Source organism: Oryx dammah, unplaced genomic scaffold (genome assembly GCF_014754425.2).
Source record: "Oryx dammah isolate SB20612 unplaced genomic scaffold, SCBI_Odam_1.1 HiC_scaffold_26, whole genome shotgun sequence".
NCBI classification, from domain to species: domain Eukaryota; kingdom Metazoa; phylum Chordata; class Mammalia; order Artiodactyla; family Bovidae; genus Oryx; species Oryx dammah.
Window position 1 is genome coordinate 35,023,851 of NW_024070210.1, and position 19,354 is coordinate 35,043,204.

Below are 19,354 nucleotides of genomic sequence, written 5' to 3' on the forward strand. Positions count from 1 at the left end.
GGGTCCCTCCCTGCCTAGGTCTCATCCACAATGCCAGCCCTACCCATCAACGGTGACTATAAGCCTTGTCTGAATTCTCAGAATACTCTCCTGGGTCACCTACCATGTCTACCTTGTCTTCATCTCCCCTATTACACTGTAAGCTCCTGAAAGGTAAGAATAATCTTATTCCTTTCTGTATCTCTTACACAGCATGCAGCAAAGTGCCCTGCACATGGCAAGCGTTTTCACAAGCATGAATGTCAAGCCTGAGGACTTAAAAGCAGCCAGCCGATCACCATAACCTCTTAACTGGAACATTAGGAGTGTCTGACTCATCAATGCTTGGGCAGCCCAGGAAGTTGATGCAACTAAGCAGCTCCACCCATCATTTCCTGATCTAGCACCCTGCTCTCTCAGAGATGGGAGGCGTGTGAGGTAGAGACTCAGAGGCTCTCCAGCCCATGGTCAGTTTTCTGCAAAACAAAAAGTACTTGGACTTGAGCAGCAGCATTTTTCCAGCACTCTAGTTACCTAAAACATTCCTATGCAGTATCAGCTCTTAAAGAAAATCCTGCTCACCAGCCATGCACACACGTTTCCACATACTGTCACTTTAGCTACAATAAAAACTTTCATGTTACTAAGAACCTCCAGAACAGAACAATCTAGATATGCAGGCATTCAGCTATGAGTTAGGCAACCTCCTTCTCATTTTCAAAGCCCCAACCACATCCTTTAAATACTAAAATATATAGATCCTAAGTTTCAATAAGAAACACTGTGAAGTCTCCACATGATTCTTTAGGATATTAAACACAGCTGTCTAAGGACATGTTTACTTATAGATTAAAAAAAAAAAATCAGTGTTAACAAAACTGATGATAAACAGACTCCTGCACATCCAAACTAGAAAGAGGACACAAAGAAATTTTTAATACTTCCATCTTTGAGGTATATAAAAGCATAAACTATGTCCTAGTATAATGTTTTGGTTATTTCTGTGTAAGTTATGTATATTATATATATATGTGTATTATATACATAACTTACACAGAAATATAGATAACTTACACTAAAAAAACACCTAATGCTTTAATTACTTCAATAGAAAGCCCTAACTTTCCTGATTCTAAATTGATTATATAAAGTATGCAGAGTTCACACCCAGAACCGTGAGGTACTTCAATTATTAACAAAGCAAACCACAAAGGAAAACCTGATCTGATTTCAGTCCTGGGTTAAACAGATGCAAAACTACAGATACCAAACAGCAAAGCCAAACAAAACTCTCTCCCCTAAATTTTTATTAACAAGCTTATTCCTCTGTCCTATTGCCCAATCCTATATACAAGATTATTAGTACAATAACATAACAGTAACCTTAATTCACAAACTGCTAGAATTTGTGACTCATGGGTATAATTCCTGCTTTCCATCCTCAAAGCAGGATCCTACTCTCTAGGCAAGATGGCCCCGTAGCTAACAAACCAGTCCGCTGGAAAAAGAAAACAAACATCTTTCCTAAACGTAACAGCACCTGAGCTTCAAGGAATGTTTTGCATCTACAAAGCATAAAGATCTCACTTAGCCCTCTTTCTGTTCCTCAGCTTATTTGCATGTTGGGGCCTTTGCGCCAGCTGCTCCTTCTTTCTCCCCAATCTCTGTATGCCTACCTATCCCCTTGAGGTCCTCATGTCACTACAAACTTCATATTCCTCCGTGTTTTTGTAGTTCACAGCCTGCAACCACTGTGCCGAAAAGGAGATAAAAGCCCAGAAATTGAAACCTGCTCAAGATCACAGTAGTGATGTAGTCATTACTTCAGAGGTCAACATCTTCTGATACGCTAAAAATTTAAAACATTGTATTTTAAGTTATAAAAGATTTAAATAAATAAAGAGGCTCACCAAGTTCTCTTTATGAAAACATTCTTCAATATGTTTTACTTCAGGAACTGACACTCAGTCCCATCTTGTATTAAACATCTTATATTAAACTTCCCTCCCAGTTTTAAGACAATCTAAAAAAGCTCTGTATCCAAAACATCTTCTGCAGTAATTAGCAAAGAACTGAAAATTTCCCAGGAGCAAACCCAAAGCTAACATGCTCCACCTGGGAGAGGTGGTAGTGCAAGCCCAGGCTCAAATACAAGTAGACACTTTGGTGGTGGTGGTGTAGTCGCCAAGTTGTGTGCAACTCTTGCAACCCCATGGACTGTAGCCTGGGGTTAGATTCTAGCCTAGATTCTCCAGGCAAGAATACTAGAATGGGTTGCCATTTCCTTCTCCAGGGGGATCTTCTCGACCCAGGGATCGAACCCAGGTCTCCTGCATTGCAGGCAGACTCTACCGACTGAGCTAGAAGGGAAGAGAGTAGACACTTTAAAATCAGCCTATTCAGGACTTCCCTGGTGGTCCAGCGCTTAATAATCGCCCTGCCAATGCAGGGGACACGGGTTTGATTCCTGGTGTGGGAAGAGTCCATATGCCGAGAGGCAGCTAAGCCCACACACCTAGAGCCCATGCTCTGCAGCAAGAGAAGCCACCGCAATGAGAAGACCACACCACAACAAAGAGTAGCCGCTAGAGAAAGCCTGCGTGCAGCAACAAACAGCACAGCCGCAAAGAAATACATAAGGAGTCAACACTTCTTTTTCTTTTAAAAAAAAACCCTCTATTCAGTGCTGCACACAGCACTGAATGTCCTCATGGAGAGTAATATTCACTCTGATTCTTACTTATACTGAGCGGAATGTTTGTGTGAGAAAAATATTAAAACACTAGTGCATGATTAAATAGAATATTCTTCAGTTCCTGAATTTGCTTGGAAAATAATTATTTAATACCTACAGATATGCTCCAATATGTTTGAAACTAATTCAAAATGAAAGCCAAATAATGTTAACAAAGGTTTCAGCAGCAGTTCAAATGGAGAAAAAGTAGTGTGTGAGTAACCACAGTATCTTTCAGTTCAGTTCAGTCGCTCAGTCGACAAACACAAAAGCATCTGCAGACTGAATGTCAGCATTTGTACTGCATGTGTCAATTTAGTTTCCAAACTTCATTCAAAGTAACATCAAAACAATAGGTTTTGTATACATGAAGTATTGTATACATCATGCACCTATTTTCTCTTGATAGTTGTGTAAATCGAGATGCATACAAGGTTTACTAGTTTTGTTCATATAGATTTAATTATAATGTAAAAAATATTTCAATTCTACTCATACTGAAGGGCCTCAATAAATTTCTTCCTCGGATGGTATTCATACGTTCTTCAAATTTACAAGATACTGCTCCCAAGACCAGAAGTGGAAAAGAGGATGATAGCAGCATAGGAAAAACTATAAATACATTTATAAGTATATACCACAGTGATTTGATTAAAACTACAAAAAAGGCTGGCCCATCCTCATCCAGATGGGCAACACTGGTGATGCACTCAAACTGCTACTTTCTAGAGGGGCATAAAGAGAGAGGGCCCCTTAACTTTGAGGATTTTCACCACTCCTAAACCTAAAAAATTTACCTTTGGTGAATTTTCTTCCATTTCACAAGTATAGAACCATTTCTAGTCTGTAATTTGAATGTTCAAGTAATTATTTCTGGGCTTCCCTGGTAGCCCAGTGGATAAGAATCCACCCACCAATGCAGGGGACACAGGTTTGATCCCTGATCCGGAAAGGTCCCCATGCCAAGGAGCAACTAGGCCCATGTGCTGCAACTATAAAGCCTCGCTCTAGAGCCCAGGAGCTGAAACTACTGAAGCTGGAGCACCCTACAGCCTGTGCTCTGCACCAAAAGAAGCCACCGCCATAAGCAGCCCGCGCACCTCAAGGAAGAGAAGCCCCCACTTGCCGCAATTAGAGAAAGCCCATGCAAAGCAACAAAGACCCAGCACAGCCAAAAAGAAATACAATTATTTTTTAAAGGGTAATTATTTCTCCTTCTATTCAAATCTTACAGTTTGAAAGCTAAGTTATAGAACAGATCTTCCCATAATTCACTCAGTATTATTGAGCATATATTGAGCATGTACCAGGCAATCTTTCAGAAGCTGCAGGTATAACACTGGGCAAGTACAAAAATCCTCATTCTCATCAAACCTGTGTTCTAGGTGGGAGACGTGAATAAAACACACATATGATACATAAAGGTAAATATGGAGGGAAATGGAAGCGAGAGGTATATGCACCTTGCACTAATGATATATTCAGGCATAAAAAAAGTGAAATCTCTCAGTCGTGTCCGACTCTGCAACCCCGTAGATTGTAGCCTACCAGGCTCCTGCCTCCATAGGATTCTCCCTCCGTGGGATTCTCCAGGCAAGGATACTGGAGTGTGTTGCCATTTCCTTCTCCAGGGGATCTTTCCGACCCAGGGATCGAACCCGGGTCCCCTGGATTTCAGGCAGACGCTTTAACCTCTGAGCCATCAGGGAAGCCCTATTCAGGAATAAGATTTCGAAACTGGAATGCCGGAGTCCTCCATTTATACTGTCCCCCTTCTAGTATTAAACCAGGAGGTTTGAGTTATGTATGAAAAAGTGAAGAAAGAAGAAGAATCTAAGGAAGAGTTCAGTTTAAGCTGATTAAGCAATAATCAGTATTTCCCCCCTCCCAAGAACTCATTCAATGAGGAAAATTCAGCCTCATCCCCCCTTCTCCCTCCTAAAGGCAGAACAAACATGGCTTAAAATTTTGTTTTTAAGCTCCTCCTTAAGGCCTAATCAACTTCCACTTATTACATACTTTCTTCACCCAATTACCTAAATGGATTTTAACTTACTAGGTGTTCCTACTCTTCTGCTGCTGCTGCTAAGTCGCTTCAGTCGTGTCCGACTCTGTGTGACCCCACAGACGGCAGCCCACCAGGCTCCCCCGTCCCTGGGATTCTCCAGGCAAGAACACTGGAGTGGGTTGCCATTTCCTTCTCCAGTGCATGAAAGTGAAAAGTGAAAGTGAAGTTGCTCAGTCGTGTCTGACTCTTCGCGACCCCATGGACTGTAGCCTACCGGGCTCCTCCATCCATGGGATTTCCCAGGCAAGAGTACTTCAACTAATTCCATTGATGGTTCTAAATCTAACTGCTTATTTGCTAGATTATGGTTCTTCTAAAGATGTCTGATGGCATCCAAGAGTTCTCAATTCTCCCTAATTTTCTGAATCATCATACCTCAAAGTTGAAGAATATACTCATTTGAAGAAGAGCATACTTAACCATTCATTCTTGCCACAAATGTTATTATTCCATGGAATTAATCTGAATAACTTTTATGGTTTAAGAATGGGATAATGTAATTGGAGAAAGAATGCAAAATATGCAAGAATTTTAAAAATAAATTGCTTTTAAAAGACATTTTGTGCAATTCTCCACCAGTCCTTTCCTGGTCTTCCAGGCAGTGGTTCTCTGTCTTTCAGGGTAGAGGCTCTACCCCATTCTCCAGGAACTTCTAAATACAATCAGTTCTGCTGTATGGTATACTGATACACTGGGGAACGATTTGAGTAAGATGTAAATTTCATGTTTGCTTATGTAGGATTTCTTCTGTAAGAAAACAATAGCTGCTGCATGCATGGTAAGTCGCTTCAGTCGTGTCCGACTCTGGGTGACCCCATAGACGGCAGCCCACCAGGCTCCTCTATCCACAGGATTCTGTAAGCAAGCATACTGGAACGGGTTGCCATTTCCTTCTCCAAGAAACAATAGGTGCACATACAAAAGCTGCTCTCGGTTGATGCCAGCAGCATAGGGCGCGCGCGCGTGCACACACACACACACACACACACACACGCACAGAACTCAAACATCTTTTTAAAACTTTTAAAAAACACATGCACCATCTGTACTGTTTTCCTGGAAATTTGAAATATTCTGCCCAAGTAAGCTATGATGCCTCAGGGCTCCCCAAACAGTTTGGGAGCTAACAGTCTAGGCACCCCACACCCCCAGGGGTAACGGTTAATAAATTAACCAACACACTGCGCAAAGTGGCTAGCCCCCAACCTTTCTGCAGGACTCCAGATTTGTAAACTGACTATTTGAAATCTCTACTTGGATATCTAATAAGCATCTCAAACTTTCCTTTTTTCCTGATATAACAATTAAACTTATGCTTTTGGGGGGTCATCATTATTCATACAGAAAATTATCTGGCTAGTCTAAAATGAATTATACTTTGATTTTCCTAAGCTCTTTAATTCTACTCATAATCTAAAAGATTAGATAAAATCAGGGTAGATGTTTCAGGTGACAAATCTCAAATCATGATCAATCTTTTTTTCTTCCCACCAACCTTCTTCTCAGATCTTACCTTTAAACTACTGTTAAGGAAAATCTCTAAAGACATAGGCCCCAAACAACATTGTCCCATAGAAAGATCTAAGACAAGGCACTTCAAAATCTAACCACAACATGTTTATACTAAAGATTACCTGTGGCACCCCCACCTACACAATTTGGCCCAAATCTAAAAATCACTTTTTGTGATTAACCCTGGTGGCCAAGTGGTTAAGACTCAGCTCCCACTAAAGGGGTAACAAATTTGATCCCTAGTCAAGGAACTAAGATCCTCCATGCTATGTGGTGCATCAAGTAAATAAGTAAATATCACTTCTAACCTTCACCTCCTTTGATTCTCTGGTCCCCTAGACCTTCTCTACCAGTCATCTTCAATGTGGACTAGAGGGTGGAGTGTGGTAACCATATTAATGAGCCAAGGAAGCTACTTGATCATCCTCAGGCAGCAAGTAGAGCCCACCAGGATTTGTTTGGAAGTCTTCGTAATGTGATGGAGCCTCTCAACTCCAGATTTTAGATTTTACTTCTCCTTTGCAAACTACCTCAGTTATATTTTGTGCATGCTGACAATGTTTAGACACACCTTGAGCAGGCCTGCAGTCTCACCTATGAAAAGGTATTTGGATTGTTTTTAGGTCCTTTTGAAAGGTAATGGAGTTGGCTCCTTGTACTAGGGTGATGAGAGCCCTAGAAACAGATAATTTCCAAGTGAAAATTCAAAGCATTCTGTAGCTTTGTTTTTTTAATCAGGAATGAGGTAGGAGGAGCAGCAGAACCAATTACGGAGTATATTTATAAACATGTAAAGGAGTATGCTTCTTAACTCTGAATAACAAGATTTTAAATTGTTTAATTTACAGGAAAAAATGAAGGGAATAAGAGGACTGAAAAAAATAAACATCTGTTGTTGTTCTCGCTAAGTTGTGTCCGACTCTTTGCGACCCCACAGATTGCAGCATGACAGGCTTCCCTGTCCTTCACTATCTCCTGGAGTTTGCTCAAACTCATGTCTGTTGAGTTAACGATGCCATCCAACCATCTTTTCCTCTGTTGCCCTCTTCGCCTCCAGCCTTCAATCCTTCCCAGCATGCTAGAGTGTATGTTAACTTGTACAGCTCTACACCATCACTGAACTTGGCACTACAGAAATTCAACCAAAGCACCAGTATTATAGTACCAAGCCCAACCTTCCAAAACACTAACGTTTTAAAGGAGAGATGCCACATCTTAATAAATTCTTTAAAAAAAAAAAAAATATTCCAGCACCTATTCCTGATTCTAAAGAAAAGTTCTTAGCAAACTAGGGATAGAGTAAAAGTTTATCTTAATAAAAGAAATCTACCAGAAAATTACAGAAAATAGCATACACACTAGCAAAACATTAAAAATATTCCCTCTCAGAATCAAGAATAAAGATGCCAGCCATATTACCAAAAAAATAAAAAGATTGAAACACTGAAGGAAAAGGCAAAAATCTGTCATTATTTGCACACTACATGTTACAGGGCTTTCAAATTAAACAATCAAATTAAAAACTATTTGGTTTAATAGTACAAAAACATTATATAAAAGATCAAAATTAAAAACAAACAACATTTTAAAAAGAATTACCACATGACCCAGCAATTCAACTCCTAAGTATGTACCCAAAAGAGGTACTTAAAAAAATACTGCGCACAAGTTTATAGCAGCACTACACTTGAATAGCCAAAGGGGAGAACAACCCAGATTTCCACCAGTAGATGAATCAATAAATCACAATATAAAGAAATAATGGATTATTATTTAATAACTGACATGGGTTCAACCCCTGATCTGGGAAGATCCCACAAGCCGCAGAGCCTGTGTGTGCGGGAGTGCCAAATCGCTTCACCCATGTCTTGACTCTTTGCGACCCTATGAACTTGTAGCCCACCAGGTTCTTCTGTCCATGGGATTCTCCAGGCAAGAACATTAGAGTGGGCTGCCATGCCCTCCTCCAGGGGATATTCCTGATTCAGGGGTCAAACACAGGTCTCCACACTGCAGGCAGATTCTTTACCATCTGAGCCACCAGGGAGCCCCAACTAAGCCTGTGCACCCCAACTGCTGAGCTTGTGCCCCAGAGCCTGGGAGCTGCAAGAACCGAGCCCACAGGCAGCAACTACAGAGCCTGTGTGCCACAACGACCGAAGCCCACACACCCTAAAGCCTGTGCTCCGTAACGAGAGGAGCCACTGCGATGAGCAACCAGTGCACCGCAACGAGAGAGCAGTCCCCACTCACCGCAACTACAGAAAAGCCTGGGGCTTCCTTGTGGTCCAGTGGTGAAGAATCTCTGCTTCCACCCAAGGGAATGCAGATTCCATTCCTGGTTGGAGAACTAAGATCCTGCATGCCACATGGTAAGGCCAAAATAAAAAATATTTTTTTAAAAAGGTGAATCATGGTATGTGATTCTTATCTACATTTTAAAAGTAGATGGAAAAGGACAATCAGTAAGATCTGAGGTGGGAAAAACATAAAACTCTTAAAAAAATTATGCTAAGACTACAGTAACCAAAACAGTATGGAAGCAGAGCAGAAACACATAAGGAGTTCAAGAACACAGCAATCTAAATGATCAGACGCACAGTGAGTGGAAAAGCAGAATGTCTGAATAAACTGAGAAAACCAAATATCTGAGTAAAAAGGCAGATGCCTACTACACCTAAAAACATAAAAGTGCCAGACTGAGTAAACTGCAAAACTCAATACTGTCAGTTATGAAAAATGATTTTAAAGTCTTAGTGGGAAATAACTCCTTACCTAAGCAAAAGACACAAAACACTGCAATATCTGACTAAATACAAATTTTAAGTATTTACTTGGGGCAAAGACACCATAAAGTTAAAGACAAGCAAAAGACTGGGAGAATATACACATAAAAGGTTAATTTTGTGCAATATACACAAAACGTTAATTTCCATGACATTAAATAGTTCACCCGCGCCAATAGGGGAGGGATGAAGTGTCACTATTTTAGCATAATGGTATAAAACAAAAATGAAAAGACTATAGTCTACGAAACAGATAGAAAGGTATATAATGCCCAGCAAACTGGATGTTTTGGAAGGTGAGTTAGGCACATGTATTTTTTCACATCTATTTTCAATGTTGTTTGAATTTCTGACCACAGAATGCTAATTTTATAATGTCAAAATAATTTTAGAAGGAAAGTCTGAAAGGCAAAACTTTTAAGTAGATGAAGGCCACAGAAGATTTTTTTTTAAAGTGAAGTACAGCATGGTTGGATTAGTTTTTCTGACAAATCCCTGGAGCAGCTTTACGAAGAATGGCTATGAAAAGCACCAGTTTGGAAATAAGACACGTAATGATTCATTTCTCTATTCAACAAATGCTGAACACCTATTGGGGCTTGGCACTGAGCTAGGCATTGGGACCAGTTAGAAATGTTGCAAGTTGTCTCAGCAAAAGATCAAGTATGCTAGGCATATTACACTTTGGGCACTGGTATAGGGATGTAAGGCACCATCTGAAAGGCATCTGTGGATAATATTCTTCTGATACTCCTTATAATACAAGAGGATCAGATATTCCTGATAATATAATCCATTTTTGACAACTTGAAAAACCAAAAAGCCCATATCACCCTGTTCTTACAAATAACTGTCTTGTTTTCAAGATTCTCTGACTTGATAAAGTCCATGTTCTAAAAATCTTTGAATAAAGAAATTTCAAAGCCACCCTGGTCATTTTCTCTGTATCTTTTTTTTTTCAGACCTTGGTTTTGTCAAAAGATGACTAAAAAAAGAGGACACAATATTAAGAGTTAACCCAAAGGAAAAACATTTTAGTGACTCATATTAGAGATATTTTTAATTGTGATTTAATCTGCATTGGTTTCTTTTTACAGTTGACATATTCCCATTTTATCACACCCATCTGCTACTGCAACAGCAAGCCAGTTTTAACAAAAGACCATGACTATACATAAAAAATGTTTTAAACTTTCTCATCTTAAAATACGTTTTTAAAAAGTGTCCACCAAATGAAGGGAGGCATGAAAAAAACAAAAAACCCTGCTGATAACTGACAAACAATTCATCCTACCATTTATCTTGCATGCTCAGTTGCTCTGTGACCCTTTGCACTGTAGCCCGCCAAGCTCCTCTGTCCGTGGGATTTTTCACGTGAGAATATTGGAGTGGATAGCCATTTCCTCTTCCAGGGGATCTTCCCAACTCAGGGATGGAACCAGCATGTCCGCACTGGCAGCTTCTTTATCGCTGAGCCATTGGAAAAATCCCACCATTTAGCTTGCTGCTGCTGCTGCTAAGTCGCTTCAGTTGCATCCAACTCTGTGTGACCCCATAGACGGGGGCCCATTGTCTCTGGGATTCTCCAGGCAAGAACACTGGAGTGGGTTGCCATTTCCTTCTCCAGTGCATGAAAGTGAAAAGTGAAAGCGAAGTCACTCAGTCGTGCCCGACTCTTAGTGACCCCATGGACTGCAGCCCACCAGGCTCCTCCGTCCATGGGATTTTCCAGGCAAGAGTGCTGGAGTGGGCTGCCACTGCCTTCTCCCCATTTAGCTTAGGGTATGTCAAAAACATGAGCGGTGTGGCAGCAGCTCCAAGTTATGCCACTACCTGAGAGCTAACTGCTTAACCATCTGGGGCTGAGGAAACAAACTCCGAGGCTGCTGGTTAAACAGGCAATCACCATCACCTTGACAAAGGCAACTGCCTGAATGAGCTTTTCTTGAAGGTACCATAATGCTACCACAATTCTCCACAAACCGCGCCAACAAGGTCCCCCATTTTCATAATTCCTATCTCAAATGCATGCTGAGGGCAATGCCAAGCAAAATGCACGTCAGTTTCTGAGGAAGTGATTATGGCAAGCATGACAGTTAAGACCTAGATACCCCAAGGCAGTTCCACTTTCACAGTATTTTATTGTTTTCACGTAAGATGCCTGTTTAAATATGTTAGTCAAGATGGTTTTTACCCTAGCTTTATTTTTATTTATTGTTTTATTTTGGCCACGCTGGGTCTTCACTGCATTGCTCGGGCTTTTCTAACTGCGTCACGTGGTCTTAGTTGCTCCGCTACATGTGGGATCTTAGTTTCCCAACCAGGAAGTGAACCTGCATCCCCTGTATGAGAAGGTGGATTCTTAACCAATGGACAAGGGAAGTCCCTCAAGATGATTTAAGTTATACTTGTGAAAGACTTTGTAATAAGAATAAAGTTCAAACCCCAGAAAAAAATATTTTCAGACTCTTGGTGGTACATACTCAATTGTGTCCAACTCTTTGCAATCCTTTGGACTGTAGCCTGCCAGGCTCCTCTCTCCATGGGATTTTTCAGGCAAGAATACTGGAGTGGGTTGCCATTTCCTTCTCCCAAGGATCTTTCCAATCCAGGGATCAAACCTGAGTCTTCTGCATGGGCACAGTCTTTAAGGCTGAGCCATCAGAGAAGCCCCAGACTCTCTATAAAGAACATATCAGTTCAGTTCGGTCGCTCAGTCGTGTTCGACTCTTTGCGACCCCATGAATTGCAGCACATCAGGCCTCCCTGTCCATCACCAACTCCCAGAGTTTACTCAAACTCACATCCATCGAGTCGGTGATGCCATCCAGCCATCTCATCCTCTGTCGTCCCCTTCTCCTCCTGCCCCCAATCCCTCCCAGCATACAATCATATGGAAAAAAACCTGGCCTAATCCCCAAGCCATCCTGAGAAAGCAGCATTTCTTCCCAGAGAGATCACCAGAAATTACAACAGATTTTAAAAAACAAAAACTCTTTTGCCAAGAGGAGAAGGGGACAACAGAGGATGAGATGGTTGGATGGCATCACTGACTTGATGGACATGAGTCTGAACATATTCATGGAGACAGTGAAGGACAAGGAAGCCTGGTGTGCTGCAGCTCATGGGGTCTCAGAGTCAGACCTGGTGAGTGACTGAACAACAACAAATAATAACAACAACAAAAAACCCCAGTCAACAGACAAGGTGACTGGCCTCTATCTCATAAACAGAGGGGGAAAATCCTCTAATTAAAAATGCAAAAGACGATGAGGGAAGAAGAAAAAACTGAAGACTGAAAAAGGGGGCAATAAGCACCACTTACCAGAGCCCTTTTAGTAGAAATATTTACCAACTGGATATTGCTATAACCATCTTCACAGCTTTGAAAAAGAAGGTTCGCCTAGACATCTAATTTCACATGGAGAGCATCAAATATTTATTCCTTTTACATCCCGTCAGATATCTGTTCCTTTTAGCCACAACTGTCACTGCCCTGAGCCACAAAAAAATTTTTAATATATGTAAATAGCTGCACTCCTTGAATCCAAGAGGAAGTGTCTGAGAGGACCACGACTCCCTTCTGAGAGATTACAATTTCTTTCACTTCAGTTGCTACACTGGTATCCGAACACCTTTCAACTCTTGCCTTACCCAAAAGGTAATCATCAATAAACAGACAAAGGATAACTTAGTGACCATGAGGCAGCCTGGTGTAAAATTAATAGTAATGAGAGTCTAACCAACCCAAACACATCAAATCTAATGGGGAGAGGAGGGCACTGAATTTGAGCAGAAGTTAGGAGCAGAGACAAAGTCATAAAACTGGAAGGCTCGCTGCATGAGGGAGAACAGATGCTTGCCACAGAGCAGAGGAGCCAGCCACTCGATGGGCAACTGGAACGGCTACAGAATCTAGGACAGTTAGGTACTGTGGTTCCAATTCTCTGTAATACCAAACTATATGACCTAAAACTGCCCTGTATTTCTGTATGTCCCCACACATCCATATGAAAAGCTAACAACATCTACTTACAGATGGTTATTTCTTTTTGGAAATCAAAAATATTCTAGAATCAGTAGAATCTTTTCCTCACTGCATTTATGCATGACCTGCAAATCAGGAGGCTGACTAAGCCTACTGAGAACTCCCTTAAATTGTTGAGTCTACTTACCTAATCTTTTTCTTTCCCCAAGAATTAGATGCCAGACTTCTGGGTAAGGATGATGGACTAAACACATAGCTATTCACTGATCCTTCCCAGAACACCAAGGGATTCCTTTTCTTTCAATATAAAAACCCACAGAGATGAAGAGAACTGAAGATTATAGCCACAAACTTTTGAAAGCTGGAAAATAAATGGTTAAGAGGTAAAGGACTCAAAGACCCAAGAAAACTAAATCCTAAGGTAAACATCAAGGAATAAGCCTCCAAAAGGCTCAGAGGGGATAAATGGGAAGAATTAACAGAAAACCCTTCTGAAATGCAATTCTCAGGTACCCTTCCACTCTCTCAGGTAGGCAGATAAATGCCTTTCCTTCACCCATGCAACACTGAAGGTAATCTAAGAAGGTTTATAAATAAACAGAGGTTTACATGGACTGGAGATCATTAGGTAAGGTGAAGACAGTTTAAGCTAACATATGTACTAGATTCCAGTCCCCAGTGTGTTGATAAACAAATGTCTAACAACTGGCTGGGGTCTGGCAAGCAGAGGAAGGAGGGGAACAAGGGTAGTTATTTGTAATATTTGCTGCTTACCATAGCTGCTTCAAGCAACCAAACAATGTCACTGAATGCAGAATTCAGAAGAGATGCCTGTGACAACATGGTATTCCCACTCTACAGATAGATGTACATACTCTCAATAGCATCCACAATTAAAAATGTAATACAATAAACAAAGAGTGGTGAGCTTTTAGTATTTATTAATTTTAACAGAACATTTAATAAGTCTGTATAATCTTTAATAATTGTTGTATGTAGCAACTCACTCACAAAGTTCCTGAAAACAACTGTCTCTGATGTGCTAGTACTACCCACTAACCCCAGACCCCTTGTCAATACCTTTCTCAAAAGACTGACAGCCAGGCCTTCACTTCCAGGCAGTGATTAGAAGAGACGTCTCTGGGGAATTTGCCCAGCGATTAGTCTACAAGGAAAAATATGAAAATATTGACAAGTTCTCAAACTATATTTGACCAGCCAGATCATCCTACTTCAAAGCTCACAATTGATAAGTCCTACTTGCACGTTCAGAGCTTCCAGTCAGCTTCTTAGGATCCAACTTAAATATCAGGAAACAGCAAAGAGTCATTAGACATTCTAGTATAAAAAATAGAAATGGAAATAGAAAAAGCAAGCTGAGAGACCTGGGCAGTCATACAGCACTTTGCACTTTAAAGAGCTCCACGTAGGTTTGATGCTCTGCTGTTGCTGTTTTAGAATTCTTTAATAATGTTAAACAAGGGGCCCCACATTTTCACTCTGTACTCAGCCCTGCAAATTATGTAGCTAGTCCTGACAGAGACTATACAGGCAGAAGAAAATTCTGGAGAGAAAGACACCACTAATATTTTCAGAAATATAGCACAAAATAATATAAACATGAAGGAAGAAAAGTATGTTAAAAAAAAAAAAGGACAAAAAAGAATCAGAAAGTGATCACAAGCATACTTCCTTGCTAATTTAAACTGTAAGAGCTGAAATGAAAAACTCAATAGAATAGCATAAGAATTCTGGAAGATGAGTCCAGGAGGTCCAATATCTGAATAATAAGAGTTCAAAAGGAGATAAAAAGGAAAAAGGGGGAAGTCATCAAGAATGTGCCTGTGATGCAGGACACCTGGGTTCAATCCCTGGGTCAGGGATTCTCCTGGAGAAGGGAATAGCAACCCACGCCAGTATTCTTGCCTGGAGAATTTCATGGACAGAGGCACCTGGCAGGCTTCAGTCCACGGGAGTCACAAAGAGTCAGACACAACTGAGCAACTAACACACATCAACAAAACAGTGCCGTGATTGAAAGGATTCATCAAATGCTCAGCACAATGGATGGAACCAAACTCACACTAAGGTATATTATTGTGCAATTTTAAACACTGAGAAACAAAAGAACTGATCACATAAATAATTAGGAACTTAATGACTTTGGCTTCAAGAACAATGCAGTAAACTTGGAGGAAACTATAAAACAAGTCATGCCTTGAAAATTTGCAAGCGAGAATTCTATACCCAGCCAAACAATCAATTAAAAGTAAGGACAGAGTAAGATGGGTTCAGTCATTCAAAGTCTCCAAGCTGATTAAAAATCAAACCCTCCCTTTCTCAGGCAGCTATTGGAGAATACATTCTGACAAAGTAAGACACAAGAAGATATGAGATCTAAAGAACTAGAACTCAACACAAAGAGGAAAAGAGTAAGCCTAAGATGCTGGTGACGGAGAAGGCGATGGCACCCCACTCCAGTACTCTTGCCTGGAAAATCCCATGGACAGAGGAGCCTGGTAGGCTGCAGTCCATGGGGTTGCAAAGAGTCGGACATGACTGAGCAACTTCACTTTCACTTTTCACTTTCATGCATTGGAGAAGGAAATGGCAACCCACTCCAGTGTTCTTGCCTGGAGAATCCCAGGGATGGGGGAGCCTGGTGGGCTGCCATCTATGGGGTCACACAGAGTCGGACACGACTGAAGCGACTTAGCAGCAGCAGCAAGATGCTGGTGAAGGGAAGACCCAGGATAAAAGGTACACATAAAAACAATGGGCAACCAGTCAATATGGGACCATATCTTCAGGAATATGAGAAGCTAATAGAACACCTTAAGTGTTGGGATTTCCTGAAAGGAAATTTGGGCAAGTTGCAATCTGAACTATACAAGGCATTAATATAATAGTAAGCAACAACAAAGAAAAACAGAAATTTCACAGAAAACCAAAATTGTATAGAAAAGTAAAAGTGTTCACAGCTTGTTAAATGGCTTAACTGTGAATAGCACATTCACTCTTAACTGTGTAAACACTGAACACTGATCTAAGCAGTTATGAACACCTATACCAAGATGGGAAAAGAAAAAAGGTACCTGGAGATGTGGAAAAAGAACTAAATCTTCATCTGCCAGATGGGAAATAAAGATAATACCTGAAGCTGAGAAATCAAGAAATCAGAATACAAGAATACTATTAAGAATGACAAGGTTCAGAACTTGCTACCCCAAAATACAGTGCCTTGGCATAGTGACTATTTTAAGCTGAAGAAATCTGAGAAATGACAGGTGCAGGAAGGACTATTTGAACTCTGAAGCAGGTCCTAAGACCCTCATGTGAGAAAGGCCTTCCCTATACCTGGAGGAAGGGAGGATCCTTATTTCTGAAGATGAATAGACAAAGAGAAATTCAAAGTAACTGGCCTTGTTAAGCTTCCCATTTATTAACCTTAGCTCATATTATTTTGTCCTACCACATTCTTCCATGACTTTCTACTCTTTCAAACTCAGTATCAAAATGCTCAGGCCTGGATTTCCCCGGCAGTCCAGTGGTTAAGAACACACCTGCTAATGCGGGGGACAAGGGTTGATCCCTGTTCTGGGAAGATCCTACATGCCACGGGGCAACAAGGCTCCTGTGCCACAGCTCCTGAGCCCACCCTCTAGCACTCGCATGACTTTACGAGAGAAGCCCCTGCAATGAGAAGACGATGCACCACAACTAGAGAGAAGCCCCACTCACTGCAGCAAGAGGGAGTCCATGCATAGCAGCGGAGACCCGGGGCAGCTATAACGGAATACATACATACCTGTGTGTGTTCGTCGCTCAGTCCTACTCTTTGCAACCCCACAGACTGCAGCCCACCAGGCTCCTATATCCATGGAATTCTCCAGACAAGAATACTGGAGTGAGTTATCATTTCCTTCTCCAGGGAAGCTGCCTGACCTACGGCTCAAACTTGGGTCTCCCACATTGCAGGACAGGTTCTTTATTGTCTGAACTACCAGGGAAGTCCACAAATAACTACATATACACATTAAAAAAAAAAATGCTCAGGCCTAACCACTTCTTCAAGTTTTCATTTCCTTATGAAGACTCATCACACAAAATCTATATTATCAATAAATAAATTTGTATGCTTTTCCTTTGTTATGTCTCTTGTCAGTCCATTTACAGGATCCTAGCTACAGAACCTAGGAGGATAGTAGGAAAAAGAATTTTTACTCCCCTTCAAGAACACAGAGGTAAGAATCAGCTATAAGAAATTAAAGCGTTTGCCTCTAGAGAAGGAGAAGTAGGGGACCAAGTGGGAAAACTGCTGCTTTTCAAAACAAGTCTTATAGAGCTATTGAATCATTAAACTATGCATTTAACACACTGATAGAAAAAATGCAAAACAAAAACATGAGAAAAACTAGCACCAAGTTCAGCTTTAGTTCATGATTCTTTTTTTTCAGATTACAAGTTTTCCCAGTAAGAAACTGTTCTCCTTTCATTTGTTGTATTTCCCATTTTTCTACAATTGATTACTCATATAATAAAAAGTTAACAATCATTTTACTACTGTCTGATATTCTAAGTCATCTGCAACTCCAATTATTATTTAGGGATATTCCTGTATCATATGATACCCAACCTGGCCCAACTCAGGAAAAGGTGGCCAATGTCCTTCACGGAGTTACCACAGCAATTTATACCATATGACTCCCTATCTCACAAAGGGTTTCCTTCTGCAAGCCTACAATTCTGTCAAAACACTACAAAAAGGCTTTCCACTTAACCCTGTAAGAAATTCAAATAAAAAACACAATGTGCCTTTAAGGGGCAACAAATTCAATTTTTTTCATATCTTTATTACCCTAGACACTGAAAGATTTCAGTACATATAAATTACAATATACAACATATTATTTAAATACAACTGATAGCATTTAGTATTTATTTTTAATCTTTCTTTATATAGCTGTCAGGTTGACCTTAACTAGCTAGTAAAGTTATTATACAGTCAGTTTACAAAACACAGTTCAGATAAGTAAATGCTGTCACATCCTCTTCTGCACCTCCAGATGAGGGCAGTCATGGTCAGCACAGGATATTTAAGGAGGAATCTGCTTACCACAGAGAACTGAGCCAATCTGTAGACAGATGTAGTCCAGTCAAAGCAGCTACACATGTTTTCACTTATTCCTTTAAGAGTGATTTGGCTTGTTTGGATTTGGTATAGTATCACTTCTGGATTTAAGGAAAACGAAACAAGGTCTTACAGCTTGTTATGTTATGTTAGCAGGAGAAGGGAATGACAGAGGACAAGATGGGTGGCTGGCATCACTGACTCAATGCACATGAATCTGAGCAAGCTCCAGGAGGTGGTGAAGGACAGGGAAGCCTGGCATTCTGTAGTTCATGGGGTCGCAGAGAGTCGGACACAACTGAGTGAATGAACAACAACAAAATATTGGTAGGCAGGTGGCTGTGATGAAATCCTAATCTAAAACAATTCCTTTTGCACTTAAAATTGAGGTGGGACAGACATACCTGAAGTCATAGTTAATTTATATTTCTCATGTCTGTTTTGCCTAATCATGGCAAAGACTATTTTGTCCTCACTATTATTAGTAAACCCTAGCATTTCATGCATTGGAGAAGGAAATGGCAACCCACTCCAGTATTCTTGCCTGGAGAATCCCAGGGACGGGGGAGCCTGGTGGGCTGCCATCTATAGGGTAACACAGAGTCAGACACGACTGAAGTGACTTAGCAGCAGCATGGTAATGCAGCCTGTAGGATTATGAACACTCCTCACACATACCTCTAAAGCCAGTAAAATATGTCTTTGACATTAAAAAAAATTTTTTTTTCTCAAACTGTCAACAAAAACAAGCTGCTGCCAGAAGAATCTCTTTGTCAAAGTCAAATTAAACTTTGCCAGTACACACAAAGAACATACTTTCAGATGAGTGGCTGTTAACCAACTTAATCTTAGAACACTCAAAACTTCAGGTTCACACTAGAGTGCTTTAGGTAAATAATACTAACCTCTTCCAGCTTCTAGGTAGCTTACAGCCTCAGTAACGTTCATTTGGTTTCTTACCACCTTCATCCATCCCCATCTAACCTTCCTCTCCAAAGCAGCTTTTTCTGTCATGTTTTGTTTTTGAAACAGCTTGCTTTTTCCACCCTAGGTTTTCCCAAAATATTTCAGGGTTCTGACAATTCTGCCAGTGGCTAAATCTTCTCCTGGGAATAGCTGCCTCATTATCACTATTAAAACAGTCACTCCTAATACT

At 40.7% G+C, this 19,354-nt stretch overlaps 1 protein-coding gene across 2 annotated transcripts in view; it reads right to left on the reverse strand.

Annotated features, from left to right (window-relative positions):
* Positions 1-19,354, reverse strand: part of FBXO34 (F-box protein 34) — a 75,857-nt gene that overhangs the window by 17,062 nt on the left and 39,441 nt on the right. The window contains exon 2 of one of the 2 annotated variants that reach the window (XM_040226388.1): positions 14,148-14,232. The exons of the other annotated variant lie outside the window; for it this stretch is intronic. The gene's annotated coding sequence lies outside the window, so the exon portion shown is untranslated. The remainder of the gene's footprint in view (positions 1-14,147; positions 14,233-19,354) is intronic. 2 annotated transcript variants of the gene reach the window in all.